The sequence below is a fragment of the Vombatus ursinus genome, unplaced genomic scaffold (assembly GCF_900497805.2).
Source record: "Vombatus ursinus unplaced genomic scaffold, bare-nosed wombat genome assembly UNPS02014863.1, whole genome shotgun sequence".
Lineage (NCBI taxonomy): Eukaryota > Metazoa > Chordata > Mammalia > Diprotodontia > Vombatidae > Vombatus > Vombatus ursinus.
This window is the reverse complement of record NW_020954641.1, coordinates 6,377,772-6,396,793: the sequence shown is the minus strand read 5'-3', so window position 1 is coordinate 6,396,793 and position 19,022 is coordinate 6,377,772. Positions and strand designations below refer to the sequence as shown.

The 19,022-nt window shown below is 39.1% G+C and overlaps 1 pseudogene; it reads right to left on the bottom strand.

Moving 5' to 3' along the window:
- Positions 1–13,817: 13,817 nt before the first annotated feature.
- LOC114027585 lies at positions 13,818–15,316 on the bottom strand (annotated as a pseudogene).
- Between the last annotated feature and the right edge of the window lie 3,706 nt (positions 15,317–19,022).

Here is a 19,022-nt window from a genome sequence, read left to right as displayed (position 1 = left end):
ACAAGCTATTAATGAATTCCCTAAGAAAAAAATCTCCAGGGTCAGATGGATTTACAAGTGACTTCTGCCAAACATATAAAGAACAATTAATTCCAATACTATATAAACTATCTGGAAAAATAGGTGAAGAAAGAGTCCTACTAGATTTTTTTTTATTACACAAATATGGTGCTGATATCTAAACCAGGAAGAGCCAAAACAGAGAAAGAAAATTATAGACCAATTTCCCTAATGAATAATGATGCAAAAATTTTTAAATAAAATATTTAAAAAATTATTATTATTTTTTTTTAGGCAATTGGAGTTAAGTGACTTGCCCAGGGTCACAAAGCTAGTGTCAAGTGTTTGGTATGAGGCTGGATTTCAACTCAGGTCCTCCTGACTTCAGGACTGGTGCTCTATCCATTGTGCCACCTAGCTGCCCCTAAATAAAATATTTTTGATCCCTATCTGAACTTCTGATTGTTTGAATTTTTTTTAAAGTTATTCCTTTATTTCTTTTGTGTTCTCAGATTTGTTAGCACATAATGATGCATAATATGTCCTTATTATTCTTTTAATTTCTTTTTTTTGCAATTTCACTTTGCTAATTTGCTATTTTATTGATTTTATTTTTCTACTATCTTTTAAAAAATTAGATTAGCTAAGGGTTTATCAATTTCTTAATCTTTTCAAAGAATAAACATTTAGTTTTATTTATCATTTCTATAGTGTTTTTTATTTCCAATTTATCTATTTCTCCTTATTTTTTGGGGTGAGGGAGGTGAAGCAACTGGGGTTAAGTGACTTACCCAGAGTCACACAGCTAAGAAGTATCTGAGTATGTGTCTGAAGCCAAATTTGAACTCAGGTCCTCCTGACTCCAGAGCCGGTGCTCTATCCACTGTGCCACCTACCTGCTACATCTCCTCTATTTTTAAGTGTTACCTGTCTTGTGCTTATTTTAGGTTTGTTTATTTGTTGCTTTTCTAATTTTTAAAACTGCATATTCAGTTCATTAATTCTCTCTTTTTCTGTTTTGTTAATGTATTATTGTAAGGATATGTTTTTTCCCCTGAGTATGGCTTTAGCTGCATTCCAAAATTTTTGGTATTTTGTTTCATCATTATAAATTTGTTTTACATAACTATTGTTTCTCTGATTTGTTCTTTGACCCACTTATTATCGAAGACTTCATTAAGTTTCAGTATAATTCTGTATCTTTTGTTTGCAGTCTCTGAATCAATTTCTATTCTTATTGAATTATGGTCTATAAAAGATGTATTAACTATTTTTGCCTTTTTTACAGTTTTGTAGTATCTCTGTGCCTGAGTACATGATCAATTTTTAAAAGGTCCATGTAGTGCAAAAAAGTATGTATATTCATTTGCTGTCCCATTTAGAAGATGCCATAGGACATTTTACTCTAGTTTCTCCAGAAATTTTTTCAGTTCCTTATTTTCCCTTTTGTTTATATTTCTGTCAGACTTATTCAAAACTGATAGTCTCCTGTCAATATTGTGTTACTTTTCATGTCTTCTTATAGCTCAGATATTTCCTTTATGAATTTAGATGCTATTGTGTGGTACCTGTGTGTGTGTGTGTATATATATATATATATGTATGGGCATGCATGTGCGCACACACATGTGTATATATGTGTGTATACACATATATGTATACATGTATATGTACATATGTACACACATATATGCCACCTATATGCTTCAATGCATTTGGAACACATATGGGTTTGATGTTGGTTGTCTGCAGTCCCTTTCAGCATGATATAATTTCCTTGTTTGTTCTTTTAAATTTTTTAGTTTGTTTTTCTTTGCCTGACAGCATGATGGTGACTTCTGCTTTTTTGGATTCACTTGATAGGAAATTTTTTCCATCCCCTCAGTTTTATTTTGTAAGTCTTTGTTTCTTAAACGTGTTTCTTATAAACAACAGATTGTAGGGTTTTGTTTTCTTAGCCATTCTGGTACTTTGTTTGTTTCATTGGAATGTTTAATCCATTTACATTTAAAATTATTAAAGTTGAGTTTATATATTCCTCCATCCATCTCTTAATTTTTTTTAAAGTTATGATTCTTTTCTCCTCTTTTGCTGTGAACACAGTATTATGCTTCTTCATTTTTCCCCAGGGGCCCCATTCCTACTTTTTCTCTCAACCCTAATGCCATCTTCTCATTTACTACCCCTTTTCCTTTAGGGTTTTGTTTATTATTTCCTCTCTCCCATTTTAAAAAATTGGCTATGTGTGTCTTTCCTCACTTTTTTTCCTCTGAATTAGACAAGTAGATTCCCCTTTCCTCTCCTCCCCTTCAGCTAGTCTTGTTCTTTAGTTTTTACATTTTATTTTTAACTCCCTTTCCAACAAGGATTTCTTTTCCTCTCTTCATTATCCATCTTTTTTGTGTTTACTTTAGACCCTCACTCTCTGCTTTGTGACATACTGTAATCACCCAGTCTCTCTCTTTTCTCTGTACTCTTCATACAGTCAAAGCTTCCAAGGTGTCTCCTCCAAACTCTTTCTCTTATGTCTCCTCCAGGCTCTTTCTGACACTACCTTATAGGTCTTACCCCGTGTGCTTCACTCCTAGAACAATGCCAATTATTACAGGTGTCAGAGAGGATGCTTCCCCATGACAGGATCCCTCTCCTACTACCGATCGATGCCCTTTCTTGTCGAACTTTTGTTTTCTGCATTTCTTTGGTAATCTCCTCTCTGTGTCCATGCTCTCCCACTCTTCCAGATGCCAGTTGCCACCAGGGGTTCCAACTCCCTGCCTCCCAGGACAAATAGACTTTTCAAGCACCAAATTCCCCAGGCCTCATCTAAGGTAAAGTCCTGATCCCCCTTCTTTCATGGGAGAATTCATCAATGGAACCCCTTCCCACCTTCAGAGTTAAGCCTCTTTCCTTCGCCTTGACTTTTCAACCTTTCCTCCCCTACTCCTTGATAGGTGCTTCTCTTTCTGGGACCACAGAGGTCACCTTGCCCTCATTGCTAGTCCTTGACTTGACCCCCACACGTCACTCGCTCCTTTCTATCCCGCTGCTTTTCTCTCTGCCTTTCGTGTAATTTTGTAATCTCACAGAAGAAGCATTCATTTGCAGACAGGTCAGAGTTCCACCAGGTTCTGTCCGTAGTACCCCTTGTCCACTTTGTCACTGTTACTTCTACCAGATTTCTCCCTTTACCCTTATCTCCTTGTGTACTTCGAAGAATAAACCTCTTGGTGCTTTCTCTACTTTTACTCTGTTGTTGTTGTGTCCTTATCTGCATCATTTATTCGCTCCTCCTGCATTTCTGTTATTTGGGGTGTCTGAGAAGCAAATAATCCCTTCACTTCTGTTTTTCCTTTTAAAAATGTTTCAAACTCTTCTTTATTACTGAATGTCCATCAGTTGTCCTGTATGATTAAGCTGAGATTTACGGCGTGGGTCACCCTGGCCTGTATCCTGAGGTTGATTACTCTTTGGCAAATATTATTACATTCCCTCCTGCTTTTTCTAGAGGGTGTGGAAGAGTCCTGTATTATTTGAATGTCCTTTCCTTTGTATTTGAAGGTCTTTTCCCTGGCTTGTGGAAGATATTTCTGAATTGAATTGTTAAATTTAAGCATTATGTGTCTTGGAGTTTGTAACCTTGGATTTTATTTCTAGAAGGGATCTGTGAATTCTTTTAATTTGTATTTCATTTTCTGCACGCAGAAATTCTGGGCAGTTATTCCTATTGTTTCTTTCATTATAGTATTAAGGTTTTTTTCCTTTTGTGTTCTTCTGGGAGACTTGTGATCCTTAGGTTGTGTCTACGCATCCTGTCTTTGAGATAGCATGTTTTACTTACATAATGAACATCTTTTCTTTTAATTTTGTTGGTTTTGTTTTTGTTTTTGTTTTTCTTCTAGGTTATGCTTCACTTCTGTGTGTTTGCATTGCAACATACTCAGAGACAGTGTGTTGTGGCTTCATGTTCTCCTCAAATCCCACTGTGTCCTCTGTCTCGTCAAGTGATTGATCATCCAGCTGTATGAGAAGAGACTTCTGAAGCTTTAAATGGACAATTTATCATTACTTTTGGGTCTCTGTATCTGTACTTAATAAGAAGATTGCCCCCTTTTTAATTTGTCAATGTGTCGTTCAATTTCTCCTTTCCTTCTCCCATATCGTTTTAAGTCCCCCAAATCCCCTGATGACATATTGCCCAGCAGCACAGCCCCAGATAGAACCATCACTAAGGCATTGCGAGGTTTAACCACTTTAGCTGAGGAGTTGTCAGAGAACTCTAGGATAGATAATTAATTAAAAGTATGGTTAGAATATTAACTGCTGTAGGATGTTGGATAGTTCCATGCAATAGGGGACTAGTACAATGACTGATAATCTCACTAAAGATTATCCCAGTAGGACCCACAGTGGGAGTTCAGAGGGCAGGCTCTGGCAATATAAGGATGATGATTGAAAGTACCAATGAGACTTTCCCCAGTGATGGAGAATTCAAAATCATGTTAAGGAGATTAGAGGATAAGGAAATTGGGAAGGTGTGGAAACCAAATCCTTATTAAAAGAAAATGGGGGAATTGTGATAAATGCTAACAGTTTGGTTCCCACAGAATTGATAAGAAAGCAGGACAGGGGGAGATTAGGTTATTGATTAATTGATTTATTGGTTTATTGGTTTACTGGTTTACACAAATATGTAAACAGGATGGGGAAATTGGTTTATTGGTTTACTGGTTTACACAAATATGTAAGCAAGATGAGGGGAAGATTTATTTTCACAGACTCTATAGAAACAACAGATATTGCATTGCAAACACAGATGTTAAATGGGATGTACAGGAATGCTGGGACAAGTTGAGGGTTAAAGCCAAGTAATCCTGTATAACCTCTTGCCCTGCTCCTGCATAGGTGTGTGATTCCAATAAGGGAACACACCCAATTCTCGAGAGAATTGCTAATAAAGGTATCTCTTCTCTCACTCCAAAAAAAAAAGTTGGATCATCTTCCTTTGTTTTTATAATATTTATTCATAGATGTCTGAACTCATTCACGTGATCAGGAGCCCATATTTCCTTCTGTTGTTACTATTTCTCCTGTTTATTTATCTATTCATGTTCAAGGTCTTTGAGATTTCTTCTTCCTGAAGTTTTTGGTAGTTTCTGTCTTTCCCCTCATTTTCCTTATCACTCACTTTCTGCTTCTCTTCTCTCTGATTGTAATGTCCTTGGGGCTTGGATCTCAAAGCATCTCAGCCTCCTCCCATGCTGAACAATTCACAGCTCACCAGCCCAGGTCTCTGTCCTAAGTGACTTTTGGAAGATCAGAACTGGCCCCAGCTGAGTGCTGTCCACCAGGCTTTGTGGGGTCTTGTACAACCTCCCACATGTGATGTCCCGTCATGATGTCCAGCTCCCCTGCTTCCTTTGTTTTCGGGCGCATCACTGGCCATTCAGAGCTTTGCAGGGCTAGTGCTTCTGGGTTGTAGTTCCCAGTAGGCATTTGTTCCTGAAGGGCTATGACCAAGCTGACCTTTGAGGCCTGAGGGGAAACCCCATGCTGGAGTCTCCATGGCACTGGAAAGAGTGAGGGAGAACTGGGGTATAGGAGTGGGTTTTGATGTAAGCCTGTGTTGTGTCTTTGGGTCCTTGTTGCCAGTAGCATGATGGTGGGGTGCTGAGTGTGCTCAGGGTCAGTGAGCATGAACTTCTGGGTTTGGGTGGGATCTTTTTTACCTTCTCTTAGATTCTGGGCGTCCTAGACCATGGAAATAGCTGGAGTTACTTATCTTTGGCACATACTTCCTGTTTTGGAAAGGTTTGATAGGTTGTGGAGATCAGAGAAAATGTCTAGTCTACTCTCTTCTTGATCATGTGACTTGCAAGCTGCTCAATACCGCTTTTCCTGTGTAATTCTTCATGGTATGTTGCAGCCTACGCATACCCTCTATTCACTTCTCCAACATCCTCTGAATGATGCACAATTTTAACTTGTTGGGGATTGTAGTATTCTATGACTTCTAGCTATACAGAATCACTAGAAAATATTGTTGATAACAAGATGAGCCTTTCAGGGAGGAGCTTAGGATCATCAAAGATAAACCAACCTACTTTTCTTCTTGTTAATTCTAGGCTCATTTCATTATTCATCTGCAGTGTCCCTCCAAGATAAATGCACTGATGTGCCAGCTGAATGACTTATCCATCCAGTTTCCTTATCTGAACAACAGATATTCTTCATCCTTTTGGTGTTTCCTGTATGATTAGGATAGAATGAATTCTTTTGAGTGATTATGGATCTTAATTAAGAGGTGCTGCAATGTTCCAATACTTATTGCAATGAGAATGACATTATCTGTAAACAGGAGCATTAAGAGAATCTCGCAATTTAGATAGAATTATTCTTCATATCAGACACTCTATGGGACATCCTATATGACGGTGGGTGACTTTAGGTGAGTGTCTCCCTGTTTCATGATTTGTTCAATATTAATAATCAGGTTATCAAATGAAGTAGTCCATTAGATTGTGAGCTGGTTGAAGGCAGGGATTGTCTTTTTGCCTATTTTTGTATCCCTAGCATTTAGCACAGTGCTTGATACGTAGTAGGCACTTAATTAATTTTTAATTATTGACTGACTTTGCTGTGTGATCTTTAAAGGAATTTTATGATTTTGACAAATGAATGGGAGAAACCATGTTGGAGGAAGGGCACTGCTACATTTTTAGTCACTAAAACAGGTACAGTGGGATATCTTGCATTCTTTTTACCTCCCATACTTTCATCAAGAATGCTCTCAGTACATATATATGCACATATATGTGTATGTGTATGTGTGTGATACATACACATATACATATATAATTCTCAAAAAAGATTATGCAAGACCCAGAAAGTAGGCATATAGGTCAGTAGTCATCTAGATTTTCTTGGTTGCCCTTTTTTTTTTTAATAATGTCTGAGATTTTTCCAAGTATTTGGTGTTCTTTTCTCTTTTAAATAACTCAATGAATGATCCTTCAACACTCTTAAAATTGTATTGCCTCCAGCACGTATGTCCTCTGTGTATACTTTTCCTAATCGAATGGCTTTTCCCATCTTTGTTTACTGCCATTTCTAATTCCTCATGCAGTAAATCTGGGACTGCGATGTTAAAGTTCAAATGTGGTAACTCCACTGATATTGATGGAGAAAAGAGTTGTAGAAATATTTGCAAACCTCTCTCATTCCATCTGTTCATTGTCCTTCTAGTTCCATCCTTACATGCTCTTGGGATGATCTGGCTTAATTTAGTCTCTTCCTATGTTTTCTGCTAACTTTCCCCTACTTCTAGGCTCTTTTAGTCTCCATGTTGTGGGGATTGATGCCTATTACTTAGATTTCTTTGGGAAATGTTAATGCCCTGTGTCAATGCTTATTTTTTTTATGAGTTTCTGTTTTTTTCAGGATAACTTTGTTTAAATAGATGAGATTGGAGTTGTTTCAGTTGGCTATCACATCTCATTTTTTTACTCTGTCTTCTAAGTTGGTGCTGATTTATATTTTGACTCTAGCAAATAAATGATCTGATCATACAGAAATGGTTTAGTCCAAAATGACTTCCACATGCCTGTCTGTAAAAAATGTTTTGTTATGTTATTTATTGTTTGCTTTGTCCAAAGCTTTTCTACTGTCTTTTTAAAGAATATTTTTATAATATATGGGCATGAGGATTCATCACAGTTTATTAACCTTTGGTCTCTGTTATTTCTTATTTCTGAGTCATATTTTTCAACATAGAATTAATTTTGGTCTTCTATGCTCCCCTTGACATCGAAATCAATGAGTATTAAAGTATAGATTTAGAAGGTTTATCAAGTTCCTCACAGAGATTCTCTACCAACTCATCTTCTGCAACAAACTTTACTGCAGTGGCTGCCTTTATCTTTATAGTGTTCTTTTTGCAAATGCTTATCATGAAGATAACAATATGATATGATCTGGTATCCTACAAAATGATGTTTCTTATTGCCTTTGGGCATATAATGAAGCCAACTCCGCCAGCTCCTTCATTTGACTAAGGTAGGGTTCTTAACCTTTTTGTGTGTCACAGATCTATTTGGCAGTCTGATGAATCCTATGTTATTAGATGTTACTAAATGCGTAAAATGAAATATGTAGGATTTCAAAGGAAAATAATTATATTGAAATGTGGATAGGCCCCGGGTTAAGAACCTTGGTCCTAAGAAGATCACATGAGCCATCATTTCATTTAAATGCAGCTTCCTTTTTGTCAGGCCTGATACAACATTCCACCCAGAAGTATGTCTATCCATTGGTCAACGGAGAAAGACCTCACATTTCAAATACAGTGGTTAAATTAATATTTGTAGATTATATAAAAACAAACCTGTTGCTTCCTTTTCTGTCATCTATCAATGCCATTGTAGAAATGGAAAAGGGACTGGATGCCCTGAGGGGCACCTGAGGGGTGTTGTGTACTTTTGTTTCTTTCTTAGTTGTGGTAGTCAAATAGTTCATGACCACCAGCCATCCCATGTCCCTACTTAGTGAACTTGCTCTTCAGAAAACAGACACAATGTGTCACTCAGACTGTACTTGAAGCCTTTCTAGCCTGGAAGAACCTTCCAGAGCTTGTTGTCCTTTGCTGGTATTGTCTTTAAAAACCCATGATCTTTGGACAAGACATAGACTTCCTTGGGCCTCAGTTTCTTCTTCTATAAAATAAGGGGGTCATACCATATGGTTTTTGAGGTCTCTTCTAACTCTAGATCTATGACCTCATGATTTTTGGACCCCATGGTTGTACCTGAGACTCAACTTATAACTGGTGACTCATGTTGGTTGAGGTCTTTTTTGAATAGTCACTTTTTTTTCAAGATCTGAAGCTATATGCAGGGAACTCCTGGTGTGGAAACTTTCACTGATGCAGGTTACAACTCATCTTTAACTTATAGTCTTAAAGGGTTGCCTGGAGCACTGAGAAATACTCCATGCCATACAACCAGTAGGCATTAGGGATAGGACTTGAGCTCAGGTCTTTGCGGAGGAGAGAATGAGCTTGATGACTTTGCACAGCTCTGCCTCATTTAAATCCAATTCATGTGCAAGTTAAGACAATCATCCTTACCTTGTTATCAGACCTCTTCAAGAAGAAAGGATGAACAGCAATGTTTCTAGGCTCTGCTCCTGACTCTCCAGATTTCTTTTTCCACTATGTCCCAGTAGTCTTCTCATCCTGGATGGTTCTTTTACTTCTGTAAGCTCCTTCCTGTTATTGGTCAGTTGCTCCTAGGAACTCTATTTTTTCCTTTTTTATCAATTAATTTCTTTTTAGTTTTTAGTAATCACTTCCATAAACTTTTTTTGGGGGGAAGGGTGAGGCAATCAGGGTTAAGTGACTTGCTCAAGGTCACACAGCTAGTAAGAGTCAAGTGTCTGAGGCCAAATTTGAACTCAGGTCCTCCTGACTCCAAGGCTGGAGCTCTATCTACTGTACCACCTAGCTGTCCCTCCATAAACTTTTGAGTTTTAAATTTTCTCCTCCTCCCTCTCCACCTCCCTCCCCAAGATGGCATACAATCTAATATAAGCTCTACATATACATTCCTATTAAACATATTTTCATGTTAGTAATGTTGTAAAGAAGAATTAGAACCAATAGGAGGAACCACAAGAAAGAAGAAATAGAACAGAAGGAAAAAAAAAGAGCAAATAGTATACTTTGATCTGCATTCAAACTCCATAGTTCTTTCTGTGGGTGTGGATAGTATTTTCCATCATGAGACTTTTGGGGATGTCTTAGATCCTTGCATTGCTGAGAAGAGCTAAATCTATCAAAGTTAGTCATCACACAACATTGCTGTTGCTGTGTACAATGTTTTCCTGGTTCTGCTCACTTCACTCAGCATCAGTCCATACAAGTCTTTCCAGGTTTCTCGCTCTCCAAAATGGTCGGATAAGTTCACAACTCCACCAATGCATTAGTATTCCAGTTTTCCCACATCTCCTCCAACATTTATCATTTTCCTGTTTTGTCATGTTAGCCAATCTGATAGGTGTGATGTGGTACTTCGAAGAGGCACAACTCAGAGTTTTGATTTGCATTTCTCTAATCAATAGTGATTTAGAGCATTTTTTCATATGACTACAGATAGCTTTAATTTCTTCTTCTGAAAACTGCCTGTTCATATCCTTTGACCATTTCTCAATTGGAGAATGACTTGTATTCTTATAAATTTGACTTAGTTCTCTATATATTTTAGAAATGAGGCCCTTATCAGATACTGGTTGTAAAAATTCTTTCCCAGTTTTCTGCTTCCCTCCTAACCTTGGTTGCATTGGCTTTGTTTGTGCAAAAACTTTTCAATTTAATGTAGTCAAAATTATCCATTTTGCATTTTATAATGTTCTCTATCTCTTGTTTTGTCATAAATTCTTCTGTTCTCCATATATCTGACAGGTAAACTATTCCTTGCTCTCCCAGTCTGCTTATAGCATCAGCCTTTATATCTAAATTGTGTACCCATTTTGACTTTATTTTGGTATATGGTATAAGATTTTGGTTTATGCCTGGTTTCTGCCATACTCCTTTCCAGTTTTCCCAGAAGTTTTTGTTAAATAGTGATTTCTTATTCCAGAAGCTGGGGTCTTTGGGTTTATCAAACAGTAGACTACTATAGTCATTGATGACTGTGTCTTACATACCTACCCTATTCCACTGATCTACCACTCTATTTCCCAGCAAGTACCAAGCAGTTTTGATGATTGCTGCTTTATAATCCAACTTAAGATCTGGCATGGCTAGGCCACCTTCCTCTGCGTTTCTTTTCATTAGTTTCCTTGATATTCTGGATCTTTTCTACAAACTCCATTTTTAAGGAATGGACTAGGGTAACTATGTTCACTTTTTTATTCCTCTTCAAGCTCTGCTTCTGACTCTCCAGACTTCTTTCTCTGCTTTCTTCCTGCCACTCCTCCCCCAGTCCCAGCTTTGTAGCTTTCTTTTATTTGTTGTGTTACCCCTTTAGAATATAAGATCCTTGAGGACAGGGATTGTTTTTCTTTTTGTTTCCATTTGTATTCCCAACCCTCAGCACTGTGCCTAGCACACAGAATGCACTTAGTAAATACCTGTGGATGTGGTTTGACTTTCTAGTTCTAAGATTAACTTTATAATCAGTACATTATGCTCAGCCCTCTTGAGTAATGAAGTTCTTGAGTGTTGAATATCAAGCTTAAAATAAACAAGCAAAAGGGGGGCACCTCCATGCCAAAATAAGGCATCAGAATATGACTTTTCATAGGTAGATAGCACAAAAAAATTCTAATTTTGCAGATGAGGAAATGAAGGATCAAAAGAAATAGTTACCTATAGAATCATAGCTCAAGAGCTGGAAGAGACCTTAAAGGTCGTCTGGTCTAAGTTTACAGATGAAAAAACTGCAACTTGGGGGTGGGGATAGGAATTGATCAACTTGCCAAGATCATACAGGTAGGATGTGTCAAAGATGGAATTTGACCTTTGGTCCTCTGACTCTTTTTACTACCTCACTTCATAAAGTTAGTAAGGTGGCAAAGCTGGGATATGAAACAAGGATTCCAGTTATACCATGCTGCCTCTTTTAAAAACTCTCCCTTTCTCCCTCCCTCTCTCACCAGTTATTCTGGCATGTGCTCTCTCTCTCTCTCTCTGTCTCTCTCTCTGTCTCTGTCTCTCTGTCTCTCTCTCTCTCACAGACTAATTAAAGCAAAGGAGTTCATTTGACTGGTGAACATTGGTTATACAGTGCCCCCCTCCCCATGCCCTTGGTTAGCATTGTAGCTAACTATGGCTGCGACAGCTGAAGAGAAAAGTACTCAATAAAGGTTGCCATTTTTTATGCCATGAGCATCTGCTCTGCACAGCCTCCTGAGAACATAAGGTCAGCAAGTGGGCCATTGAAACAGGTGGGATAGTGGTGGGCTGGGCATATGTGGGGAAAACAGTATACTCTGTTCATCTGATAGATCTTGAGGAGGAAATGATAGTGTCACCTTACGCTTGGAGTTTGGCCTGATTGTATTGCTGGGCAGAGAGAAACAGCTGTGGTGTCATGGAAAGACCCTGGGGTTTTTGACTGAGGACTTGAGTTTGAACATTGGCTCTGTCCATTGATACTTGTATAAACATGGAAAAGTTATGCCACTACTTTGGCCTCCCTTTACTTTTCTTTAAAATTATATAATTTTTGCAGTTTCTCCCAGCTTTAAAATCCCATGATTATATTAAGAGGGAGAAGGCTGTATGTCAGACAGTAGTGCCTTTGAACTTTTGATTTCTGTAGCTCAGAATTCCCACCCCTGATTTTGTGACATATAGAGCTTTTATTATTATCTCCGGGGAGGGAGGAGGGGTGGACAAGGTCATAAAATGCTCAGACATACTTTTAAGCAAAATTTGTGTTCAGTTATTCACTTGAATACCCTTGGCACATTGGGACAATAACTATATTGTGCTGCCATTTTGGAAGGGATAGTGTCTTTACCCCATTAAATCATAGTTGTGGAGTTTAGAGATCACCTAGCCCAATTCCCTCATTTTACAGATGAGGATACTGATTCTCAGAGGAGTTACATAGGTAGTAGGTGGCAAAGCTCACATTTAAACACAGGTTCTATGATTCCAAATTTTTTGCTCTTACCACTATATGATAATGAAGATATATAATGAATATATATATACATACACACATATATATGTATATGTATATATTTGGAGGCAATCGGGGTTAAGTGATCTGCCTAATTCACACAGCTAATAAGTATCTGAGGCCAGAGATTTGAACTAAGGTCCCACCTAGCTGCCCCTATAAAAAACTTTTTTTAATAGCAAAGATACATTTTTATTTTTCAGTAGAAAGATTCATCTAGCAATAGATTTTTGAAACTTGCTGACTTAAAAATACTTCCATCTATTTTAACCACTGTAAATACTTACATGTCACTATACTTACTGCTCAGTTAACAAAGAAAGAAAACTTTAAAATCAATTATAATCTAAAATTTTTTCTTTCCAATGCTCATGAAAGATACTGAAACAAATATCCCAGAGACTTATATGCTGTATAATCAAGAAGGCTAACCTGAGGGCCAGCTAGGTGGTGTAGTGGATAGAGCACCAGCCCTGGAGTCAGGAGAACCTGAGTTCAAATCCACCCTCAGATAGTTGACACTAGATGGGTGACCCTGGGCAAGTCACTTAACCCCAATTACCTCATTAAAAAAAGGCTAAATTGTTATCCATCTCATCATGCCATATCCTATTCTTTAGAGACTATAAGAGGACTGCCTGTGATTCTTTTCAAGTCTTATTAACTTAAACTTTCTGTACAAATATTATAGTAGCTGTCTTGATAAGGCACGTGCACATACCTTGGGACTCAGCCACAGATTGACTTCTAACTCATTCATTAGGTTCAAGGGAAGGCTTCTGGTCAATGAGAAGAAAAAACCCAACTCTATCAATTCTTTCAGTGCTTGGAAAGTCTTGTTTACTTTTTAAATCAGAATGAGATCTTCCAAGGGAAGGGAAATTAGCACCTTTTATGAAAAGGATTTGTACACTTCTTGAGCCCACAGAGGAATTAGACAACACATCTGTAAAACAAGACTTATAACCTGAACTCAAGATACTAAAAAGAAAAAAATAAGTTGAAAGCACCCATTGAAAATACCCTAGCAAGGATGGAAACAACATCAATACCATCAGACCTTCTAGTAATGAATTTGTGTTTAATCTACTTGGTTAGATCTCCGTTCCATTAGGCTGGGATCTACTGTGCATCTTTCTCCGGTCTAGTGCAAACTCAATTATAGGAAAAAACAGTAGAGATCCTGTTGAACAGCCAACAGCAATCCTGGTACTCCATGAGGGACCCCAAGATGGGAAGAGAAAACCACACTGGGGATGTCTTCCTTGGAGGCTGTGTATGGGGAAGAGATGGTTCTAAGCATATGGTATTGCAAAGGTTCCATATCCTTGTATAGCAGTCCTGCCCCTACTGTTATCAGGAGTCCTTCTTCCTCATATATATGCAGGGGCAGGTAGGCATATTCCTTACTGTGACCCTCATATTGTTTTACCCACTTATTTACCCTTACGTCCCATAGCTTGATCTTCCCAGACATATCTGCTGCCATCAGGTGCTGTTCATCCTGTAGGACCTGAACAGATGTCACAGCTGAGTCATGGAATAAAGGGGAAACTCTCCAGCCCTGACCTTTGACCTTGGTGTTGCAGATCGATAGCAAAGACGTCTCCAGAGGAGCAGCCATTGAACAGTACAGGGGCCTGGGTGGCAAACTGTTGTGCTAGTTGGTCCCAAACATCTGCCAATGACCAGTCACTGCATTGGTTACAACAACCCTTCTGGACAAGCCTGTACTGAAGCAATTATTTGCTTGGGGGTTCAGGCACCATGCATAAGACTAGACAGTGGAGATCTTGAAATGGCAAAGCATACCAGGCTGGTCTCCTGGTTTGTTGTTGCTGAACAAGGAGGCAGGAAGTAAACTGGCACAGCCTGGAGTCTCTGCAATGCCTATGAGACAGAGCAAAACATGGGAATCTGGGTGAGTCAGAGAAGCTCAGCATACAGAATTTACCTTGCAGTTGGTAAAGGAGATAGAGGTTGTTGCACATCTTCACAGAGAGAGCTTTGGTTCCTAAACCTCTAAGGTTGATGATGTGCTACTTGCAGCCTCCATGCTCCACATCATTAACTGTGAACACCCTCTCCTGGGCAGCATCAGCCACTATGATTTTAAAGTGATCAGTGCCAACAAAAGAAGAGTCATGGTTCTGAATTTCCACCTGCTTTCTCTGCATGCACTTCCCATGTAACTCATGGATTAGTCGGTAGTAATTGGTAGAGTACAGCAAACCCAACTGCCTCTTGTTCAACAAGGATAATGGATTCAATCCAATTCTAGTTTTTTTCATATTCTCTTCCTCTAAAAGCTTCAATCTTCTGTTGTCCCTCTCCTTGTGCTGGATGAGTTCCCTTGTGAGGGGGTTGCAGTTGTTATATCCAGGAAGCAAGAGGAAATAACAGTTTTTTTCAGGATCAAAGTAAAATCCTGGCAGTTCTGGCACTGAAGAGCTCGCGTTTGAGCTGGAAGCTGATGAAAAGGCTCTGGGATTGCTGTCAGAGCTTTGAGCCCTATGAGATGTCTCTGCTCCATAACTTTCATTAGAACTACATCTTCTGTTCCAGCAACAGGGACTGCTCTGCTGGTAACTGCTTCTCCTCTGTTTCTCCCTGATGTACAAACTTCTCTTCATTTCTGGGCTTCAGACGTAGCGCTTCCTACGAATCGCCAGAGCTAAAAAAAATTTTAAAATAAGTTCAGGGACCCTTGGTTAAAAATCCCTTTAGAGACTCAGAGATCAAAGGAAACAAAGAATAGATACTCAATGAGTCACACTGACAAGGGAAAAAGAATTATGAGAATCGGTTCAGGAGAATTCAGAGAACTGCAATTAGCCCTGAGAAAGATGTTAAGTTTATCTAAACTAGGAGGGTCCCAGACCTCAAGGAGCACATTCCTTTAGTAGGGATGCAAGAAAGAAACCCATCGATGATTGTAATACACACTATTTAATGTGTGTTATAAAGAGGTCATAATCAAGTCCTGTTCCTCATGTGTATTGGCTATGTGGCCATGGGCAAGACCTCATTGAGGTCTGAGTGGGGAAGGTAGGTCATTATAACTTTTCCAGGCTTTTATTATACATAACTCTCTTCTGGCACTATTTGATCCAGTTAAACTGGCTTTGCTGTTCCTCAAACAAGGCATTTTATCTCCCATCTCTGGGACTTCCCACAAGCAGCTGTTCATTATGCATGGGAGGCTCTCCCTCCTCACCTCTGCCTCATGGCATTCCTAGGTTTCCTTTAAAGCCCAGTTCAAGGGGTAACTTACATAGGAAGCCTTTTCTGACCCCCAAAATATGATTTTCCAAAATACTGACTTTCCAAAAACATAGTATCTATTGCACATATGCATAGTTGATGAGGATAGGGATCTGACCTGTGATTTCATCGATAAAGGAAACTAGAGAAAGAAGCTCCTTCTACCAGTTCAGACTGGCACTTTTTCTGCAACTTATAGCCTTGGAAAGTTACCTAAAGCACTGAGAAGTCAAGTGTCTTATCCATGGCCAATATGTCAAGGGTAGGACTTGAAGGCCCCTATCCCAGGCTTTGAAGCCAGCTGTCTCCCCACTATTTCACATCACCTTTGTGTTATCTCCAGTCTCTACTTAGGTATGTACAGCTTGTGTCTTCTGATAGAATGAAAGCTCCTGGAAGGCAAGGATTAGCTCATCTGTGTCTTCAGTGCCTAGCACAGTATAGAAACTTAATGAGTGCTTGCTAATTAACTGACCTAAATGAGTATCATAAAAGGCTACCAGGAGGAGGTGACATTTGAATTCTTTAAAAGAAGTGAAGAAAGTCAATACACAAAGATAAGGAAGGAGCTTGTATCAGATAAAAGGAGCAGCTTGGGACAGAGAGTGGGGAACAAGCATTTATTAAATGCCTTCTCTGTGCTAGGCACTGTGCTAAGCACTGTGCTAAGCACTTTACAGGTATACAATGATAATAATGATAATATTTATATAGTGTGTACTATGTGCCATGTATTGTGCTAAGTGCTTTACAGATATATAATGATAATAATAATAATAATATTTATATGGTATTTACTATGTGCCAGGTACTACGCTAAGTACTTTATAGTTATTATCTTGATTGATCCTCACAAAAATCCTGTGATACCTGGGAGATAGTGCTTTTATTATCCCTGTTTTACAGATGAAAAAACTGAGGCAATTAGATTAAGTGACTTGCCCAGAGTCACACAGCCAGTAAATGTCTGAGGCTGGATTGGAACTCAGATCTTCCTGATTCTGGGTCCAGTGTTATCTCCAGTATGCCACCTAGCTGCTGAAAGACAGCATGATATATATGTAGGGGAGACATAGAGTAGTCTAGTTTGGCTATGGGAGTGCATGACTCCAGAGTGTATGAAGGGGATTAATAGGAGATTATTCTGGAAAGGCAGGGTGGAGCCAGATTATAGAGGATCTGGAATGTAAGGCAAAGGAATTTCAGCTTTATTTGGTGGGCAGTAGAGAATTCAGTCTTTCATATTAGAATTTTCAGTGTAACACACACAGCTGGCACTGGGGATCTTTGGAATAGAGACCATCCATTCTTTTCCATCTTTTGTAAACGTCCATTGACCTTTGCTTTTTTAAACTGTAAATCTCTCTCTGCAAGCCCTGTTCAGCTTTGTCATGAGTTGTAGGTCATAGAAACCAAAGGTGTCAGTTATAGGAGAACCCTTAGAAGTCGCTTCTTCCAGCTCCCTCATTTCACAGAATCATAGAATATTTGAGATGAAAGGGACTTTAGAGCATAGAATGTTAGAACTGGAGCAACCTGAGTTTAACTCTTTCATTTTAAAGATGAGGAAACTGAAACCTGGAGATGTGAATTACCTGACTTGAACTCAGGCAGCTGGCTTATGGCAGAGCCAAGGCCTTGAGCCCAGATATAAGCACAGCAGAGGAGGCAGCACAACAGTATTAGAGTACTGTACAGAACCTAGAAAAAGCAGGTACAGCTGGAGTACTGGGGGGGGGGCACCAATGCGGACATTTTAGCAATATTCTAGCATGCTCGAGTAGTGGAAAACAACAGCTCTTACTCATGTTTAAACTGTCCAACATGATCCCCTTGTCAGAGAGCCAGTCTGGGCAAGGGGATGAGGCAGGGTCTCCAGAACAGCAAGTCCCAACAGTCTGGGTCCCCTGGTCCCTTCATGTGTATTTTAAGCTCAGCTTATGTGCCTTCTGTTTGGGGAAGACACATCTGTTGGATGTGTCTCATGGGTAATCCCAGGGCTGCATCTGGAGTGACCTTGACCACATGAGCTCATTGTCTGGATGAGTCCTGACATGTAGAACAAACAGGAAACTGGCCAGTGGTGACCTGGTTCCTGAGGCTCAGTTATGCTAAGAGACTGAGATACTAATTCCAACATCATCATTCCCTTCCCCTTGAGGTGTGTCTATGGAAGAGAATAGGGACCTTGTCTCTAAGACCTCCTGACTCAATCTAGTGCTTCTCAACGAATCTTTTCTAATGAAGTGAACATCAAGATTTAGAAAATGATATTAGTTGTTAGAAAGTAACAGGGATATTCATTCCTTCTTTACTTAGAAAATCACACTTGCACCATTTACTCCTAATCATTCACATGGCGGTGAGTGATATTGCCAGAAGGATCTTAAAAGTCATTGCTAGAGGTTATAAGGTCTTGCACAAGGAATAGAGTACCATAAGAGCACCAGCAAAGTTTTCATCATGCCTACTGATGGATAGTGGAAGCAGCTAGATGGCTCAATGGATAGAGTGCTGGGCCTGGAATCAGGAAGACCTGAATTCAAATCTGGCCTTAGACACTTACTAGCTGTATGACCCTGGGCAAGTCACTTAACCTCTGGTTGCCCTAATCCACTGGAGAAGGAAATGTCAAACTACTCCAGTATCTTTGCCAAGAAAACCTCTTAAGGGGTCACAAGAGTTGGACATGACTGAATGACTAAACAACAACTGATGGAGAGTAGAGGCTTCAAAAGAGGGAAATTTCAGAAGTAAACAACTAGTTAAGAACATGATGTGCTGGCCTAAAAATATAATCATAATGTGCTACTTGGTAGTGATGGAGTATACCAAATGAAGGCAGGTTAAACAAATGGGTGGAGACGTGCAAATATGAAGAAGGGGAGTTTCTTTCCTCTCTCCTATCTCTGCTTCCTGGCTTCCCTGGCTTCCTTCAAGTCCTACAAAAAACCTTTCCCGAGCTCCATTAATTCTAGTTCCTTCCCTCTGCTGATCACCTTCTATTTGTCCCATAATTATTTTACACGTATGTAGTTTTTTTGCATGTTGTCTTCCACATTAAACTGTGAGCTC